The 14,997-nt window shown below is 39.9% G+C and overlaps 1 protein-coding gene across 6 annotated transcripts in view; it reads left to right on the top strand.

Moving 5' to 3' along the window:
- The window catches only part of CAPRIN2 (caprin family member 2), a 699,936-nt gene that overhangs the window by 281,211 nt on the left and 403,728 nt on the right, over nucleotides 1–14,997 (top strand). The gene's annotated exons all lie outside the window — the stretch shown is intronic.

The following is a 14,997-nucleotide window of genomic DNA, read 5'->3' as shown; positions in this document are numbered from 1 at the left end:
AGCAATAACTCCAGGACAGAGAAGACCCATGGTTCAGCACAAAAAACGGCCTTTTAGTATGAAAACAGGAAATCAACTACTTTGTTTGCTGGTTCAGGACAAAAATGGTCTATTTTTAAGGCTTTATTTAGTTGTACGACGTTACCACACGTGTCTTTGCCACCCATGAAATACCACTTGTTGACCTTCACAACTCGTGGCACTCCCCAGAACAATAAATGAGCTTCACAGGCTTTTGAAATGTTGCCACTATTCGGAAGATAGTCCAGAGGAGCAGAGAGACAAGACTGCAAATTCAGAATTGACTCCACCACTAACAGTGAGCTGGTAAATAAATTACATTGTTAAATCTGTATGCTCAATGTAACTAACATAAGTATTGCTTTATATTACGTTTAACAATGTTTATTTTGTACATGTTTTCTATATACAGATGTTACATATCCTTTATATGCCAGGTTCATTGTTCACGTTTGTATTAGTACATTGTGTATTCATGTATTTTGTGTATGGCAAACTGACTTATGCACAGCTAGGCCCCTATTTGATTTCAGTGAAGCTTAATGTAGCATGTTATTACATAAAACATGGAGTGTCTTAAAATATTCTGTGGTTGTTGTGATAAAATGATAGACGTCAAGGCAGTCTATAAAGCATATATGAACGCAAATGGATACTACATGTAATGTGTCTTCAGGCTTTTAGTTTTATGTTGTAGAAAACATATTTGCCACTTTGTTTTGTTGTAATGAGCACTTTGTTTTTGTAATGTGTGGTTTTTTTTTAACTGCAGTAAATAGAACGTATTTGGGTTTTGTTTGAAAGCCGATCTGGATTTTGACAGCCCCGGTCACAGTTGGCTTTCAAAGGCAAAGCTTTAAAATGTGCCTCTACAGATACATGCCATCCAATGTACAGTTTCTTGCTAGCTTGTGCTACATGTATTGGGAGGTTTTAGAGACATTCAAATAAAACATCAGGGTTGTGGTGTTTTAGAAGGGTTGTCATTGGACTGTGGTGTTTTTAGATGCTTGTAGCATGAGGCACACATCTGGACTGTGCTGATAAGCCTGTTTTATGATGCGTGTTTAAAAAAGCCTTTTACTGTGATGCCTTTGATCCAGCGGCTCACCAGCAACAGGTACTCTAATACCATATACTCACCTGGGCCCATAAACACACATACACTCCGTCCGGTAAAACTGCTGGGATCAAAGTTTATGATTTCCTAACATTTCAAGATTAATCACCTCTTGCTCTCAACTAATCTTTCACTGATCAAAAAGTTCTTTCCTCTGGTCAGCGGACCATTAGTTGAACTACTTGATGGTGAAATGACATGAATTATTTCTCTCATTGCAATGAAATAACCATAGACTCGGGAAATTTTAAATCTATCTAAATTATTTTCATGTGAACCATTTCAAAGTACAGTCTCCGTCACTCATAGGAAGGAAGATTCAAAAATCAATCATCAAACACATACTTTATATCTTACAATGACTTATGCGCAGAAAGGAGAGGACACAGAGAAAAGAACATCTACACATTCATGGAAGTAATGGTTACCTAGGATGGTGTGAAAACCAACCCCCTTGCCAAAGGGCAGGTAAGGGTCCCCTGGGAAACATCAGGTGACAAAGGCTTCAGGACAGGATAGTTGACCTCTCTAACACCGACGCTTACGTAGCACCCCTCTCTGACACTCTCTCCCTCCTCGAGATTCTTCCGCGATCTTCTAATGAATTAATCTAGAATAGATGGTTCTGCATTAGATTCTTCATCAGTCACTCCGACAGCATCCTGAGCTCTGCAGCATTCAGCAAATCTCTCATTGACTAACTAGAACTATCTCAATAATACCTTTCAATATTCATGTACCACCCATTAATGTTTCAATATTGTGAAAATACTAACTCTGATTGGACAGGCAATGGGGGTGATCATCACACCATGCTTATACCTCATCTTAGTCTATCATTCCATTGTTCAAAGATCCAACCCCATAATCTGTATTCAAAAATGTTATTCCCACCCGTATTCACATCTTATTAGAAACATTTGTGTATTTTTGTCATGAACATCTATTCATCCAGAGGTCTTTAGTGCTTGTTTCCAGGGTATGTAACTTTTGTGTCCTTGGATCGCGTTCAAGAGTTATCGTCACTCTTCCGGGTCAATCTCATCAGGCATGCGCGGAGGTCATATGACAGACTCTGGACTCATACGAGAGGCCCAAATGCACACTAAGGTCAGAAAGACTAGTAGTTCTCTAACTTCTGGACTAGTACCAGCATGCTGGAAACGGGCTGTGGTCACTCCACTTTTGAAAAAAGCGACACTCGACCCGTCCTGCGCTGGTAACTAGACCAATTTCTCTTACCATATCCGATCAAAATCATTGAACGACTGGTCAGCAAAACTCTGTCTCAGTTCCTGGAGTCCAACTCCAGGCTAGATGTTCAGTTTGGCTTTCGACCTGGCCATGGAACTGAGACTGCTCTAGTGACCGTGTTAGATGATCTTCGACTGCGGGCAACCATGATATTTTGCTGACCAGGTTGGAAGAGTTTGGGGTGTCAGGGACGGTTCTAGAATGGTTCCGTTCCTATCTTTCCGGCAGATGTCGGGTGGTCTCCCTCCCGCCGTATCAATCTAAGTTTTCCAACATTCATCATGGCGTTCCTCAGGGATCAGCGATAAACCCTATTCTCTTCAATATTTGAGACCCTTGATTGAAATCATAAAGGCGCATGGTGTGAAATTGGTGAACTATGCCGATGACTCGGCTCCTCTTCTCCCTAGAGGGAAATCAGTCAATTCCTCTGGTAGCATTTCATGACAGCATGCAGGACACTGGCCATTGGCTAAGAGCCAATTCACTTCAATTTAATTCAGATAAGACTGAAGTCTTATATTGTGCTGTGGGGAAAGTCCCTCCCCCATTTTCTGATAATTTTTGGCCTTCAACTATGTCTACTCTGGTTCCGGCTAAAGCAGTACGTAATCTAGGAGTTATGCTTGATGCTAATTTAACTTTGAAAATACATGTAAATAAGGTGGTGGGGAATTGCTTTTCCCTGATCAGAGCTTTGAGGAAGATACTCCCAATGTTGCCAAAGAAGGCCAGAGCGCTGGTCGTTGGAAGTATTTTCCTCAGCAGGTTGGACTATTGTAATGCTCTACTATTGGAGGCCCCAAAACTTTTGGTTGAACGTCTTCAAAGAGTCCAAACCTTGGTGGCCAAATTGGCACTGATGAAACCACGCCGCTCGTCAGGCTCCTTGGCCCTTGCAGAGCTTCATTGGTTGCCAATAATGCAGAGGGTTCAGTTCAAGTCTCTCTGCCTGGCCTTCAAGGCCCTTCATGGTTTTGGACCCAAACCTCTTCAGGAGACCTTTACATGGTATACTCCATCAAGGTGTCTTCGTTCCGCCACTGCTTGTTTGGTGATGGCTCCCAAAATTCGAAGAGCTAGGGAGTTTAGCTCGGCTGCTGCCAAACTCTGGAATAACCTCCCTCTGGAAATTACAGTCCCACGATCTTCTGCAGTTCAGGAAAAACATGATCAAAACATGGTTTTTCCCTAGAGCTTGACAGCTCTGAGGATACCCTGTTTAATCCACTCCCAATACCTTCCACTGATTGATTCACGTACTATAGTGCCAAGATACCCGTTGGGTGATAGCTGCGCTTTATACATACTGCATACAACACAAATGTTTTAAAAATAAATGGTTTCACTGTATACCACCTATCTCTACTCTAATCCCAATTATTTATTAATGCTTTCCCCGCATTAGCAAAATAGCATGGTTTAGTTTCAGCAAGTCAGATGGCAAGCATGTGAGCTTTCAAGCCGCCATTTTAATAGCGTCTGCTCATGCACGAGAATTTCCCACCAAGCAACAGCTCGTCCTACTACGTAGATGCAGTTGACGCATGCGCAATAAAGATTTCCTGTTAGCAGCCATTTTAGAATTTCGCTTGAGTTATTTATTAGTGAACACATAAGCAAGCTTCTGTCTCTTATATTTAATGTGGTGCTTATTAATTTTACACAATGCGTAGTTAATACAATGTTAGAAGTTAAATGAGAGGGTTGCTTCTGAGCAAGTCTCTTCTTTACGAGTCCTTGCACCATCAATCCCCTCTCTGATGGCATTTTTGAGCCATCACAAAATCACCCATCCCAATCAGATGGCAACTTTAGCATGTCTCAATTTCTTTTCCACCCTTTTCATTCTTATCCTAATTTTGAATTTTCAAATCTTTCATTCTCTTGTATAATTTTGCTTTCATTTCTTCTAGTTGGATCTCTTCATACTTACTTTTCTTTCCCTTTCCATTCACTTCATATTTTCTTCCTTTCCTTTTTTCGGCAGCATTTACACATCATTATCGTTAAAACTATTGTTATACCAAATAATGGAAAGACTACTTGACCTGTAATACCTTTACAAAGATTAGTAAACCAAGTCCCTATTGAAGAAATACTGTTAGTCTTTCCTATACACTGTCAACCTCCAGTGGTTTCAATTCTTCTTGAAGTTTTATAATATTCTTAATATATACTTTGATTTATTTGCTTTAATCGGGTATGTAAGTGCAACAATGTTGCTCTTTCAGCATTTTCAGACTCCGCCTTCCTTTGCCAATAATATATCAAGTAGATTTTGTAAAACCATAGACCTAATTGCAATCATTTGTGTATTCATCAAGAAACCTTCAGCAGTATCAGTCGAAAGATGATCAACTACTTTTGACAATTAACAGATTCTATGCGAATTCAGAATGACTCCCACTGAAGGTATCAATGCACCAAAAATGTCAGCTATTATTTCTGAAAAACTAGCTCTTCATGTTAGTTCATTAGTGTTTTCATTGATTCCAGTGATTCTTTTTACTACATAGATCTTCGGACATAATATTCCAAAGTAGCAACTCCTGTACCACCTTTCAGCCAGCTTATAATGAGCATTATTTCTATACATGCAGCAAACCCCAGGAAATAGTGGATCAGTTCCCCCTTTTAGTCCTAATTCTGGGAGGTTGGGGAAGTTATGTTCACACTCACTGAAACCAATAAATACATTGTTAGTCTGGCTTTAATCTATGGAGGCATGTTTTCCCTGTCTTCACAAAGTCTAGGGACATCGCAGCATGTGCTTTGCCAGCTGTATATATTCCCTCTTTCTCAGCCCATGGTGGTATGTGTTTTCTGTTCAGCAGCTTCTCTCTGGAAATCTGGTCTCCTTTCTTCAACTGAATTCAAAAACACTTTCTCTTCTTCTTCACGTAATGAACATGTTGGGTTATTCGTATGTGCCTTCACTATATCTATTGACTTCATGGTTAAGAAAAATTCACTCATAAACTGTGCCTCTGGACTACTAAGCACTGGATTCATATTCTTTCGTGTAGGAATTTCTGAAAATACTACATCTAAGTTTGAATAATATTGAAGTTTTCCTGTTCTATAGAATAGACTTGTCAGTATGCTACATGAAATACCATACGTTAAAGGTAAATGATGGTATGTGACGGCTCCTGCTACCGAAGCTGGTTATTTCATACAAACATAACCATCACTAATCTCCATTGTGTCTACAAATTGGAACAACAATTTAGTGAATAAATTTAAAGACACGTCATTATCTGTTACTGTGTGATGTAAATCTATCATCTGCTGCTTCTATTTCTAATCTTATCTTTCATGGTAGCTGTCTTTTCATTAGTGTTTGTCATTCTTTTTGTCTGTTCTCATGAGATAAGGGACTGCTACTGTTAGAAATAGCCATACTATGACCACTAATAAAATGCTACATATGCAAGCCCTACAGTATTTCTTTGTGCAATTTCGTTTTGGTCTTTCAGCAACCCTGTCTTCAGTCATTTTAGTCTAAGAAGATTCCTCTTCCTTTCTTTTTCTTTACTTGTGAATTCAAATATGTGGTACTTCAAGGAGGCCTCACTTCCCCTTCGTCAATCTGTTCTGCATTTACTTCATCTGTCTCTTCATTTCAATCTAGATTCTCAAATTCGTCTAGTATCACGTAGGTCCATTCAGGACCCTTGAACTTATTGTTCAAGACTCTGTCTTGGACTTCGAGTTTTTTACAATTGACTGCTCAGACTGACTAGTAACTTAATTCTCTTGTTCTGGGTTTTCACTTGTTTATCTCAAATGATATTTTAACCTTTTGACTCCACCTGGCCAGTTATCACCTTTTCTGACCCTTTTAACTTGCACTGCACTTTTTTCTTCTCTGTCTCTCTCAAGAGCTTTTATTCTCGTTATGTTGTGGCATAATCTGATTTCCCTTCTTCAGAGTCACTATCTATCTGTCCTTGTTCAGGTCTTGTTGTTGTGGCTTCATTTGCCTGAACTTGTTCTTCTATCTGTTCCTGTTTGGGTCTTATTTCAAACTGTTATTCTTCCGCCCGAACTTGTTCTTCTCCTAACTGGTCCTTTTCAGGTCTTGCTACAATTGGTTCTTCTGCTGCCTGAACGTGTTCTTCTATACCTGTCTGTCCCTGATCGGGTCTTTTGGTTGATCTGCTTGTCTGAGTATGTTCTTCTTTCCCCGTCTGGTCCTGCTCAGTATTTCCAGTAGTTTGGTTCACTTTTTCCTGAGCGTGTTCTGCTACTCTACACCTATCTGGTCGTCACTAGTTTCTTGTCTTTCTAATCTTGTTCTACTTCATGTTTGAATAACCACTTCAGGTATGTCAACCACTGGTATCCAGCCTTCCTGACTTGTGCTCGGTTGTTCTGTCAGTCACTTCAGAATCTGTCACTCTGGATTCTTCGACTGCACAACCTTCAGCAGTCTCAACTGTTTTAGTTGGTTGTGGTCTCTTTTCAGTAGGGGCTGGAACCCTTTTTGTGTGACTTGCATGCATCCAATTGGGCAAACCTGCACACTTCACTGCGGTAGTAGTGACCAGTATGACTTGACGTGGATCATCCCACCTGGGTGCTAGGCACGACTTTCTGGTGTGCTTCACTACCATCCAGTCTCCAGGATTCAAATCATGCGCCTGGCAGCTGCGTCTTCTCCAACCTGGTGAGACAGAATGCACTAGGTCAGCCAATCCTTTGCAATAGTCCAATACCAGATCATCAGATCTATTCAGCAATTTATGTCCTGGTATAAATGCTTGTCTCATTGCCCTTCCCCTGAGTATCTCATGAGGACTCAATCCTGTTTTTCTGTCAGGAATACTTTGGAGTCCCCTCAATACAAGGGGAAATGTGTCTGGCCAACTCAGTGATGTAGATGCTCACATTTTTGCCAGTCTGGACTTGATTGTGCAATTCAATTGCTTGTCCACTCCAGAAGCCTCTGGGCGGTATGCACAGTGCAGTTTTTGTTCAATTTTTAATGCTTCACAGATATATCAAAATATTTCATTAAAATGAGGTCCTCGATCTGGTTTCAAAGTTACTGGAAAACCAAAACTTGGAATTAACTCTTAACAATAATTTTGCAACTGTTATGCTGTCATTTCTCTTAGTGGGGTATGCCTCCACCCATCGTGAAAACAAACACACAATGAAAAGGATATACTTCATTCCCCTGCTCGGTGGTAACTCTATAAAATCAAGCTGTAATCTTATGAATTGTCCTTCTTCCTTTCCAATTTTTTCCCCAACTGACCACGGTCTTTCTTTCTGGATTTATTTGTTGACAGACTAAACCTCTCTGACAGACTTTCTGCGACAACCCTAAACCTTGGGTTATACCAATCTTGTCTAAATAGTCTGATCATTGCGTCCCTTCCTACATGAGTGTCTCCATGATACATTCTTGCTATTTGAGAAAGTAAGCAGTCTGGCATGACTGGTCTGCCATCAGGGTACACCCATACGTCATCTTCTGCCCTCCTTTCACAGCCTGATTTTATCCAGTTTTCCTTTTCACTTACTTCTACTTCATCATGCAACTGTCTCACCTCAAAACCTGAGAAGCTGAGAATAGCATACGTAGGCAGCTGATTCCACTTGTTTCAATTTACTTATTCAATGCCACATTATTTCTTGCACAATATTGAGCAATCTGGTCAGCATATCGATTACCGGCTGCCACATAGTCCTTTCCTGACTGGTGAGCAGCACACTTGACCACTGCTATTTTGTTTGACAATTGTATTGCTTCCAACAATTCTTTCACAAATTTCCCATTTCGTATGGGGGATCCTGAAGTCAGAAATCCCCTCTGCATCCAGAGCTGGCCAAATTCGGTCACAAACCCGTAACCATATTGAATGTCTGTAAATATGGTTATCTTCCAATTTTTCCCAATTTTGCATGCCTTTATTAAGGCCACCAATTCAGCTACCTGTGCAGACTTGACTCCCGGTAAACAGGATGCTTCAATGACCCCAGATATTTTGCAAACTGCATAAGCTACACTCAGTCCTCCTTTAATCCTTAAACAAGAGCCATTGTCAAATAGTTCATGCTCTTTCTGTATATCAGGACGGGGCTTAGTGCGCATTTTAGTCACATCTAAGCAATCCTGTTCTGTTTCATCTTTCACTTCGCAACATGGATCTGGCAATAGAGTAGCAGGGTTTACCATTGTACACCTAATCGCTCACGTTTTCTGCTCCCAGAATTGTTCTTACATACCTAGTCATCCGACTAGGGGTAAGGTGCTGTGTTTGAGTTCTTGTTAAAAGAATCTCGACTGAATGTGGAACATAGGCCTTTACTAGATGTCCCATCACTATCTACTCACTTTGCTCCAGACTCCTACAGGTAGCAGCTACTGCTTTTAAGCAGCCAGGTAATGCTGAAGACACAGGGTCCAAAGTAGCAGAAAAATATGCGACTGGACGTCTGCTTAATTAATGTCTCCGGTCAGGACTGAAAGCGCGCAACTCTTTCACAACAGAACAGTGCAACTTATTTCGTATCATCAGGCCTACCTAGGGCAGGGGCCTCACATAGACAATTTTACAAATGCTTCCACACTTTCATCATCCCAGACTATTGGATCTTTCACTCTTTCGTGTCATCTGAATTAATGGTTTCGCTAGTAAAGAAAAACCTACAATCCATTGTCGACCGTATCCCACCACTCAAACATTCTGATCTTTGTGTCTCATCTGCTTGATTATTTTAATTCTCTCAGGGGTCACTTTTCTCACTCCTTTTTCTATTTTGTGACCCAAGTATTTTACTCCTGTCTGACAGAAGTGTAATTTCTCTGACACTGGTTTAGACATGCAAATGAATCAGTAACAGTCTTCTCGGGATTTTGATGCCACACGCAAGTCAAAAATATATTGAACTAGGACTGAATTTCTGGGCGTAACTAACTTCTCAAGACACTTTTTTAGTATTGGATTACAAATTGAGGCGCTTTCTGTATACCCTTGAGGAACTCGGTTCCATGCCAAGATACGATCTTCAAATTTAAAAGAAAAAAGATTCTGGCTGTCTGGATGTAAAGGAATAGAGAAAAAAGCCTGACATAAATCAATTATGGTAAACCATCCTGCATTCCAGGGTATCTGATAAAGAATCACTGCTGGATTGGACACTACAGGACAGGACAGCAAGGCACTACAATTTTATTAATCTTAAATCCTGTACTATCCTATATTTTCCACTAGGCTTTTTAAGTCCTAATATAGGTGAATTACAAGGACTACTCATCTTTTAGGATGCCCTGTTTAATCATTAAGTCAATCTCTGAAGCTCCTCCTGCTTTGACTTCTGGACTCCATCAATCAGGGGTTTGTAAAGCACGCTACTCACCCATGAGGGTCTAAAGGCACTGGGGGGTTGGAGATCCGATCAGTCGAAGAGCCAGATCTTGAGGTCTTTCCTTAACGTGTGCAGGGTCGAGGAACGTCTGATGTTCACAGTGAGCTTGTTCCAGTTCTTGGCTGCGATGTAGGAGAAGGCTCTCGCCGTTCGGTTTCTGCAGATGCGGGGGACCTCTGCAAGGACTCATTTTGTATTGTCTAGTATTCAGATAAACTGAATCTTCTTTCACATTCACCTTCACTGGGTCTACATTTGCCATTAGCCCTATTTCTTTTCCAGTGAAATCCCATACCTTTGGATTCACGGTTTTCAAATCTTCTGGTAAGTCATCTATAGTTATTAAAAAATACATCTCATCTACCTCTGTACCTTGTTTGGCAAGCATTATCTTATATACAATATCTTCATCAGGGGTTTGAAGAGCAACACCATCCGTTGTGCAATAAATTGTTCAATTAATTTTGCACAGCAGATATCTTCCTAGTAAATTCACTGGACCAGAATCGCAGACTACGAATCTATGCAGGTCTCTTAAATTTCCAATGTGCACTTCCATGGGTTCTGTAATTGGGGTTCTAATCTGTTGATTTGAGACTGACTACTTGGATAGCTTCTCCCGAGAGGGGTAGGTTTGGGATGTCTGCTGTTCTCACAGTAGAACGGGTAGCACCAGTATCCAACAGAAAAGTTATATCATTGCCTTCCCCTTTCCCATCAATAAATGGACCTGACTGATCTACCGGCAAGGATGCACCAAGTACGCACTCCTCTTCCTCCCCCCCCTCCCCCCCCTCAGGTACCGTCATTGCTCATTTTCACTTTCGTCAATATTCTGTGAAAGGTATTGTGAAATCACAGAATTTTTCTTACAACTTCCTCCTTGAAATCCGGCATCCGCACTGTACTTTGGCTGATTGACAAAATTTGGCATAGGGGCTGGTGGCACCTGACTCTGCTTATTAACTACCTGCTGCAGCTGATTCATAAGCACCTCATTTTGCGTCCGTGGATTTAAATTTTGGTTTGGCCTGTTATTATTCTGAATATTCTTACACTTGTTTTTCCAGTGTCCAAGCTTTCCACACCCATGACAAGGAAATTTCTTCTTTGCATACTCTCTATTCATTCGTCCTCTTGATTTACCACAATTCGCCACTTGATCACTCTGATTCTGTTCTTCCATCTGACCATCAGCCTGACTATTCAACTTCCTGTTCTGCCAATTTCACTTGTGCCCATATCGTTTTCTTTTAGCTTTTTATGCATTGCCTCAATATCATCCCCACAATATTTCACGTATCTCAGAATATCAATAGACTTTCCCTGCTAACACAACATGTGTTTTTAAATCATCTGACTAATTTCTGGTTTCAGACCGTACACAAACTGATACACAAAATGACCCATATCTTATCTGCAATGTTCTAAAAGCCACTATACTGTTTAAACACCTGTAACAATCGCTCCCAATATGCATGAACAGATTCATTTAGCTCTTGGTTGTTCTATCTATCTTTACCCAATCTGTTTCCTTAGGAGGAATTTTCCCTTTAAAGAAAGTAATTACTTGGTGATATTTCTTTATCACATCATTTGAGGGTGCTCCTGTTTTCGCATCTCTTGGATACTCTTCACTTGGCCAATCAACTGTGATCTTACATTCTGTTCATAAATCGGCAGGTACCACTATATCAAACAGACCATCCAAATCTCAACAGAACCTTCGAAACTTTCACAAACCTCTCAACCTGTTTGTACCATTCAACTGGTTTTTCTCTGTTTAGGGAAATCGTTTGTAAATTACAAAATATCTTGTCGACTTCATGGTAAATGAACATATCCACCACCAGGTACCTCTCTCATAGGACACAATCTTTTAACTTTTCCTGTCTCTTAACAGATATGCAGTAGACGCTTCTTTCGCCTATGCTGCCTCCTTCCTTGTCCACCTTGTTCTCCACTTGTCAAGGTCTCCCCACTTTTGCAAAATATTAATCAACTCCTTTACCTGTAACTTCTTTCCAGACACATTCATATTTTCTAAATCTTTGTCAGTAAACGCCACTGGATATGGTTTCTGTAGCACTTTTGATCTCCCTAGATCTATTCTCATCTCTGAAGCGAGCTCTGTCAACTTCTCATGAAACATTTTTGCATTTGTTATACTCCTACATATAAACAACTCTTCCTCACTGTAAGTATTCAATTGTTCTATTCCCTCATGTCCAGCTATCAACTCTTCCAATTCCACTTTCAGTTTGTAAATATCCAATATCTTTGGGGTTGAACTTTTCTTTTCTATTACTTGTGCCCATCTCTCCAGATCTTCTGGAGTTACTGCTTGTGAACTTCTTGCTCTTGGGGATACCACAGACCCTCATTCTCTTGAACTGCTGGGCATAACTCTTGTTAGGGCTTCACTTACTGATTCTCTTATTGGTAGATCCATTAATGAAATCACTGAATTGCACTCACTTGCTTGATCGTCCGTTATTACAATTTCCTTTCTAGGATTATTTAAAGGAGTCATTACAGCTTGTGTTTTCGGGCAATTTACCTTGTCTCCATACAAAGGAACAATGGGACCTATAGTTACTGGTATTGTTGATGCTTCAGGATTCAAATTTAATTGGCCTATTTTCTGTAATTCCTCTCTATTTTTTATTTAGTGCTTCTTTTTCCTTATCTTGAAGTCCACTTTTAACTGATGGATCATGTAAGATTTGTGGAAACAAGGGTGTTCCTAGTACTGGTGCACTTGGGGTGACTACTTGGTCCTTCTTGATATGGTGGAGGGTTTTTAGTTAAAATGTCCTCTAATAATTCATCATCTGACTCGCCATATCCTGTCACTTTCAGGTGTTTTGTTTTCTCTTTACTCTTGCCCCCTGACTGTTCCTCAGCAATGAACACTGGATAAAAACCTTCAGATACCATTGCTGTTCTCCATTGCTTCATCTGACCCTCACGGGAATCATGCAGATACCTAGGAAAATGACCCGTATATGTTCCACTCTGGTTTTTCTCTCGTTCATGTGATTCAGTCTCCTATTATTCTAATGCCTTATACTGCGTTAGCCTAGGTTTCGGGTCTAAATCATTCATCCGCATCCTCAAATTCTGAAGACTTCTCCCATTAAACGTACCATGTTCAGGAAAAGCTAAAACACCATCACTCTTTGTATATTCTATCCAATTCTCCATCCATACACATGTATGATATCCTCTCTCCATCATAAATGAAGTAGGCGTTTTAGGTGGCGGAATAGGAATTCCCTCTCTAGTCAACACAGGCTTATCTTACTTGAAGACATTTTTAATCTTCTTTATAATTTACATTTTCCTCTTCACCATACATTCTAGATTCTCGATGTAGGAAACGATAATCTGAGAATCCTCGAGTTTTTCTGTCAGGGCGACTCACTTCAAAAGGAAAATGAGAAACAAATCTGATCAACCAATCCTAAAACAGCTTTCACTACTCAGTCACCCAATCAGGTTCCAGCTCACGCTCGTGGTCTGACCAATACCAGCGCTGTCTTTTCGATGACGTCAGTTCTGCTCCTTACTACTATCCCCTCCTTTACAATTTGCGTCAGTCACACGCCCACTGTTTCAACCTCTCTGCGACGTCAGTGCAATTCCAGCAACCAGTGCTCCTAGTCCTACATAACTTTCAGCACTTTCCTGATCCAGACAGTAACCTCACTGCAGTATGGCTTCCATTAGCCATCCACTATTCAATATTCCGGGAATTTCCAGACGACATGAAACAATACATAACAAATAACGAATAGTGGTCGTTGGTGCATAAATCAAATAATTAAATCCACAATATTTTCTACCTAACTAGAACCTAACCATGCCTCTGCTACCAAAGGAAAACTGATAGAGCAAAGGGTTACCAACTCTGGTTACACACACATGCCTTATACTCACCTGGGCCCAAAACATTCACACAGATGTGCTAGTAAACCCTGCTGTCATCAATTTTGAGTTTTACCTGTAATTTGATTTTCACCTTTACGAAGTCTTACTAATTTGATCTCCTTAATTCCTTTACTCAATGAATCGGGTTGCTGAGATAGTTTAAGGTAGAAAATGACATTTTAACTTTAAACTTGAAATAACCACAAACTCAAAAGTTTCAAAATCTTCATCTAAATCAATAATTTTGTGAGTCAGAATCAATTACAGTTTAAACACATTCTTCCAAGAAGCAAATTAAAGTTAAATATAGCAATGTCATAGTAATGATCAATAAACGGTACCTGGAAAAAGAGAACCGGTGCAATGACAGTTTTCGCAGAATTATATTTACCTATGGTGATGATGAACCCAACTCTTTGAAGATAGGCCAGAAGGAATCTGCCAGGACAGGATGCAGACTGAGGATTGGGCAGATTCAGATCTGGGAAGGTGACCTCTTCCAAGTGCAACGCCAGCGTCGCACCCCTCTCTGGTACTACTCTCCTCGGGTCACCCTCTTCCAGAATCACCTTCTAGCTGATTTAGATTATCGATCAGTATCTCCTTTTTTTTTTTTTTTTTTAAATATCTTAAGTTTTTACAACATCAATAATAATTGATTGAGCATTGCAAATCATACAAAGAATTGACAAAAATAATTAATTCAAGCCGGACTTCACTTCAAAAGCGTTGAAATAGAAGAACAAATTAGCCTTTTAAGATTGGATCCAATTGCGAATAGGGGCCCAAATATTTAGACCAAAGACTTTTTTTTCCTCCCCTTTAAACAATACACAGATTGCTCTAATTGATAAATATTTAGCAATTTCGATTGCCATTGAAAAAATGGAGGATCCAGCATCAAGCCAATGAGAGGTAATACAATATCTGAAAATAGACCTAGATATAAATAGAAAGCCTTCTTCAGCGATTGTCCACATTTTGACAGGATTTGATTGAACACCAAGGATAACAAGTTCAGCAGAGAGTGTTACAGATGAGTTCATAATATTTAGAAACATTTGAATTTCAGAAATAAATTGGGTAAGTTTGGACAAAGGTAAAACATATGAACAGAATTTGCGCCAGAAAGTTTACATCGGCTACATTTATCACCTCTATTAACTTTCCATTTCAGTAATTTGGAAGGAGTATAATATAAATCAAATATACTCATAAAAAATTGGCTTTTTAAAGATCCATTAATTAGTACTATATCAGATAAAGACAAAGCATCAGATACA

Source organism: Triturus cristatus, chromosome 4_1 (genome assembly GCF_964204655.1).
Source record: "Triturus cristatus chromosome 4_1, aTriCri1.1, whole genome shotgun sequence".
Lineage (NCBI taxonomy): Eukaryota > Metazoa > Chordata > Amphibia > Caudata > Salamandridae > Triturus > Triturus cristatus.
The sequence above is the reverse complement of the archived record's forward strand: the minus strand, read 5'-3'. Positions and strand labels throughout refer to the sequence as shown.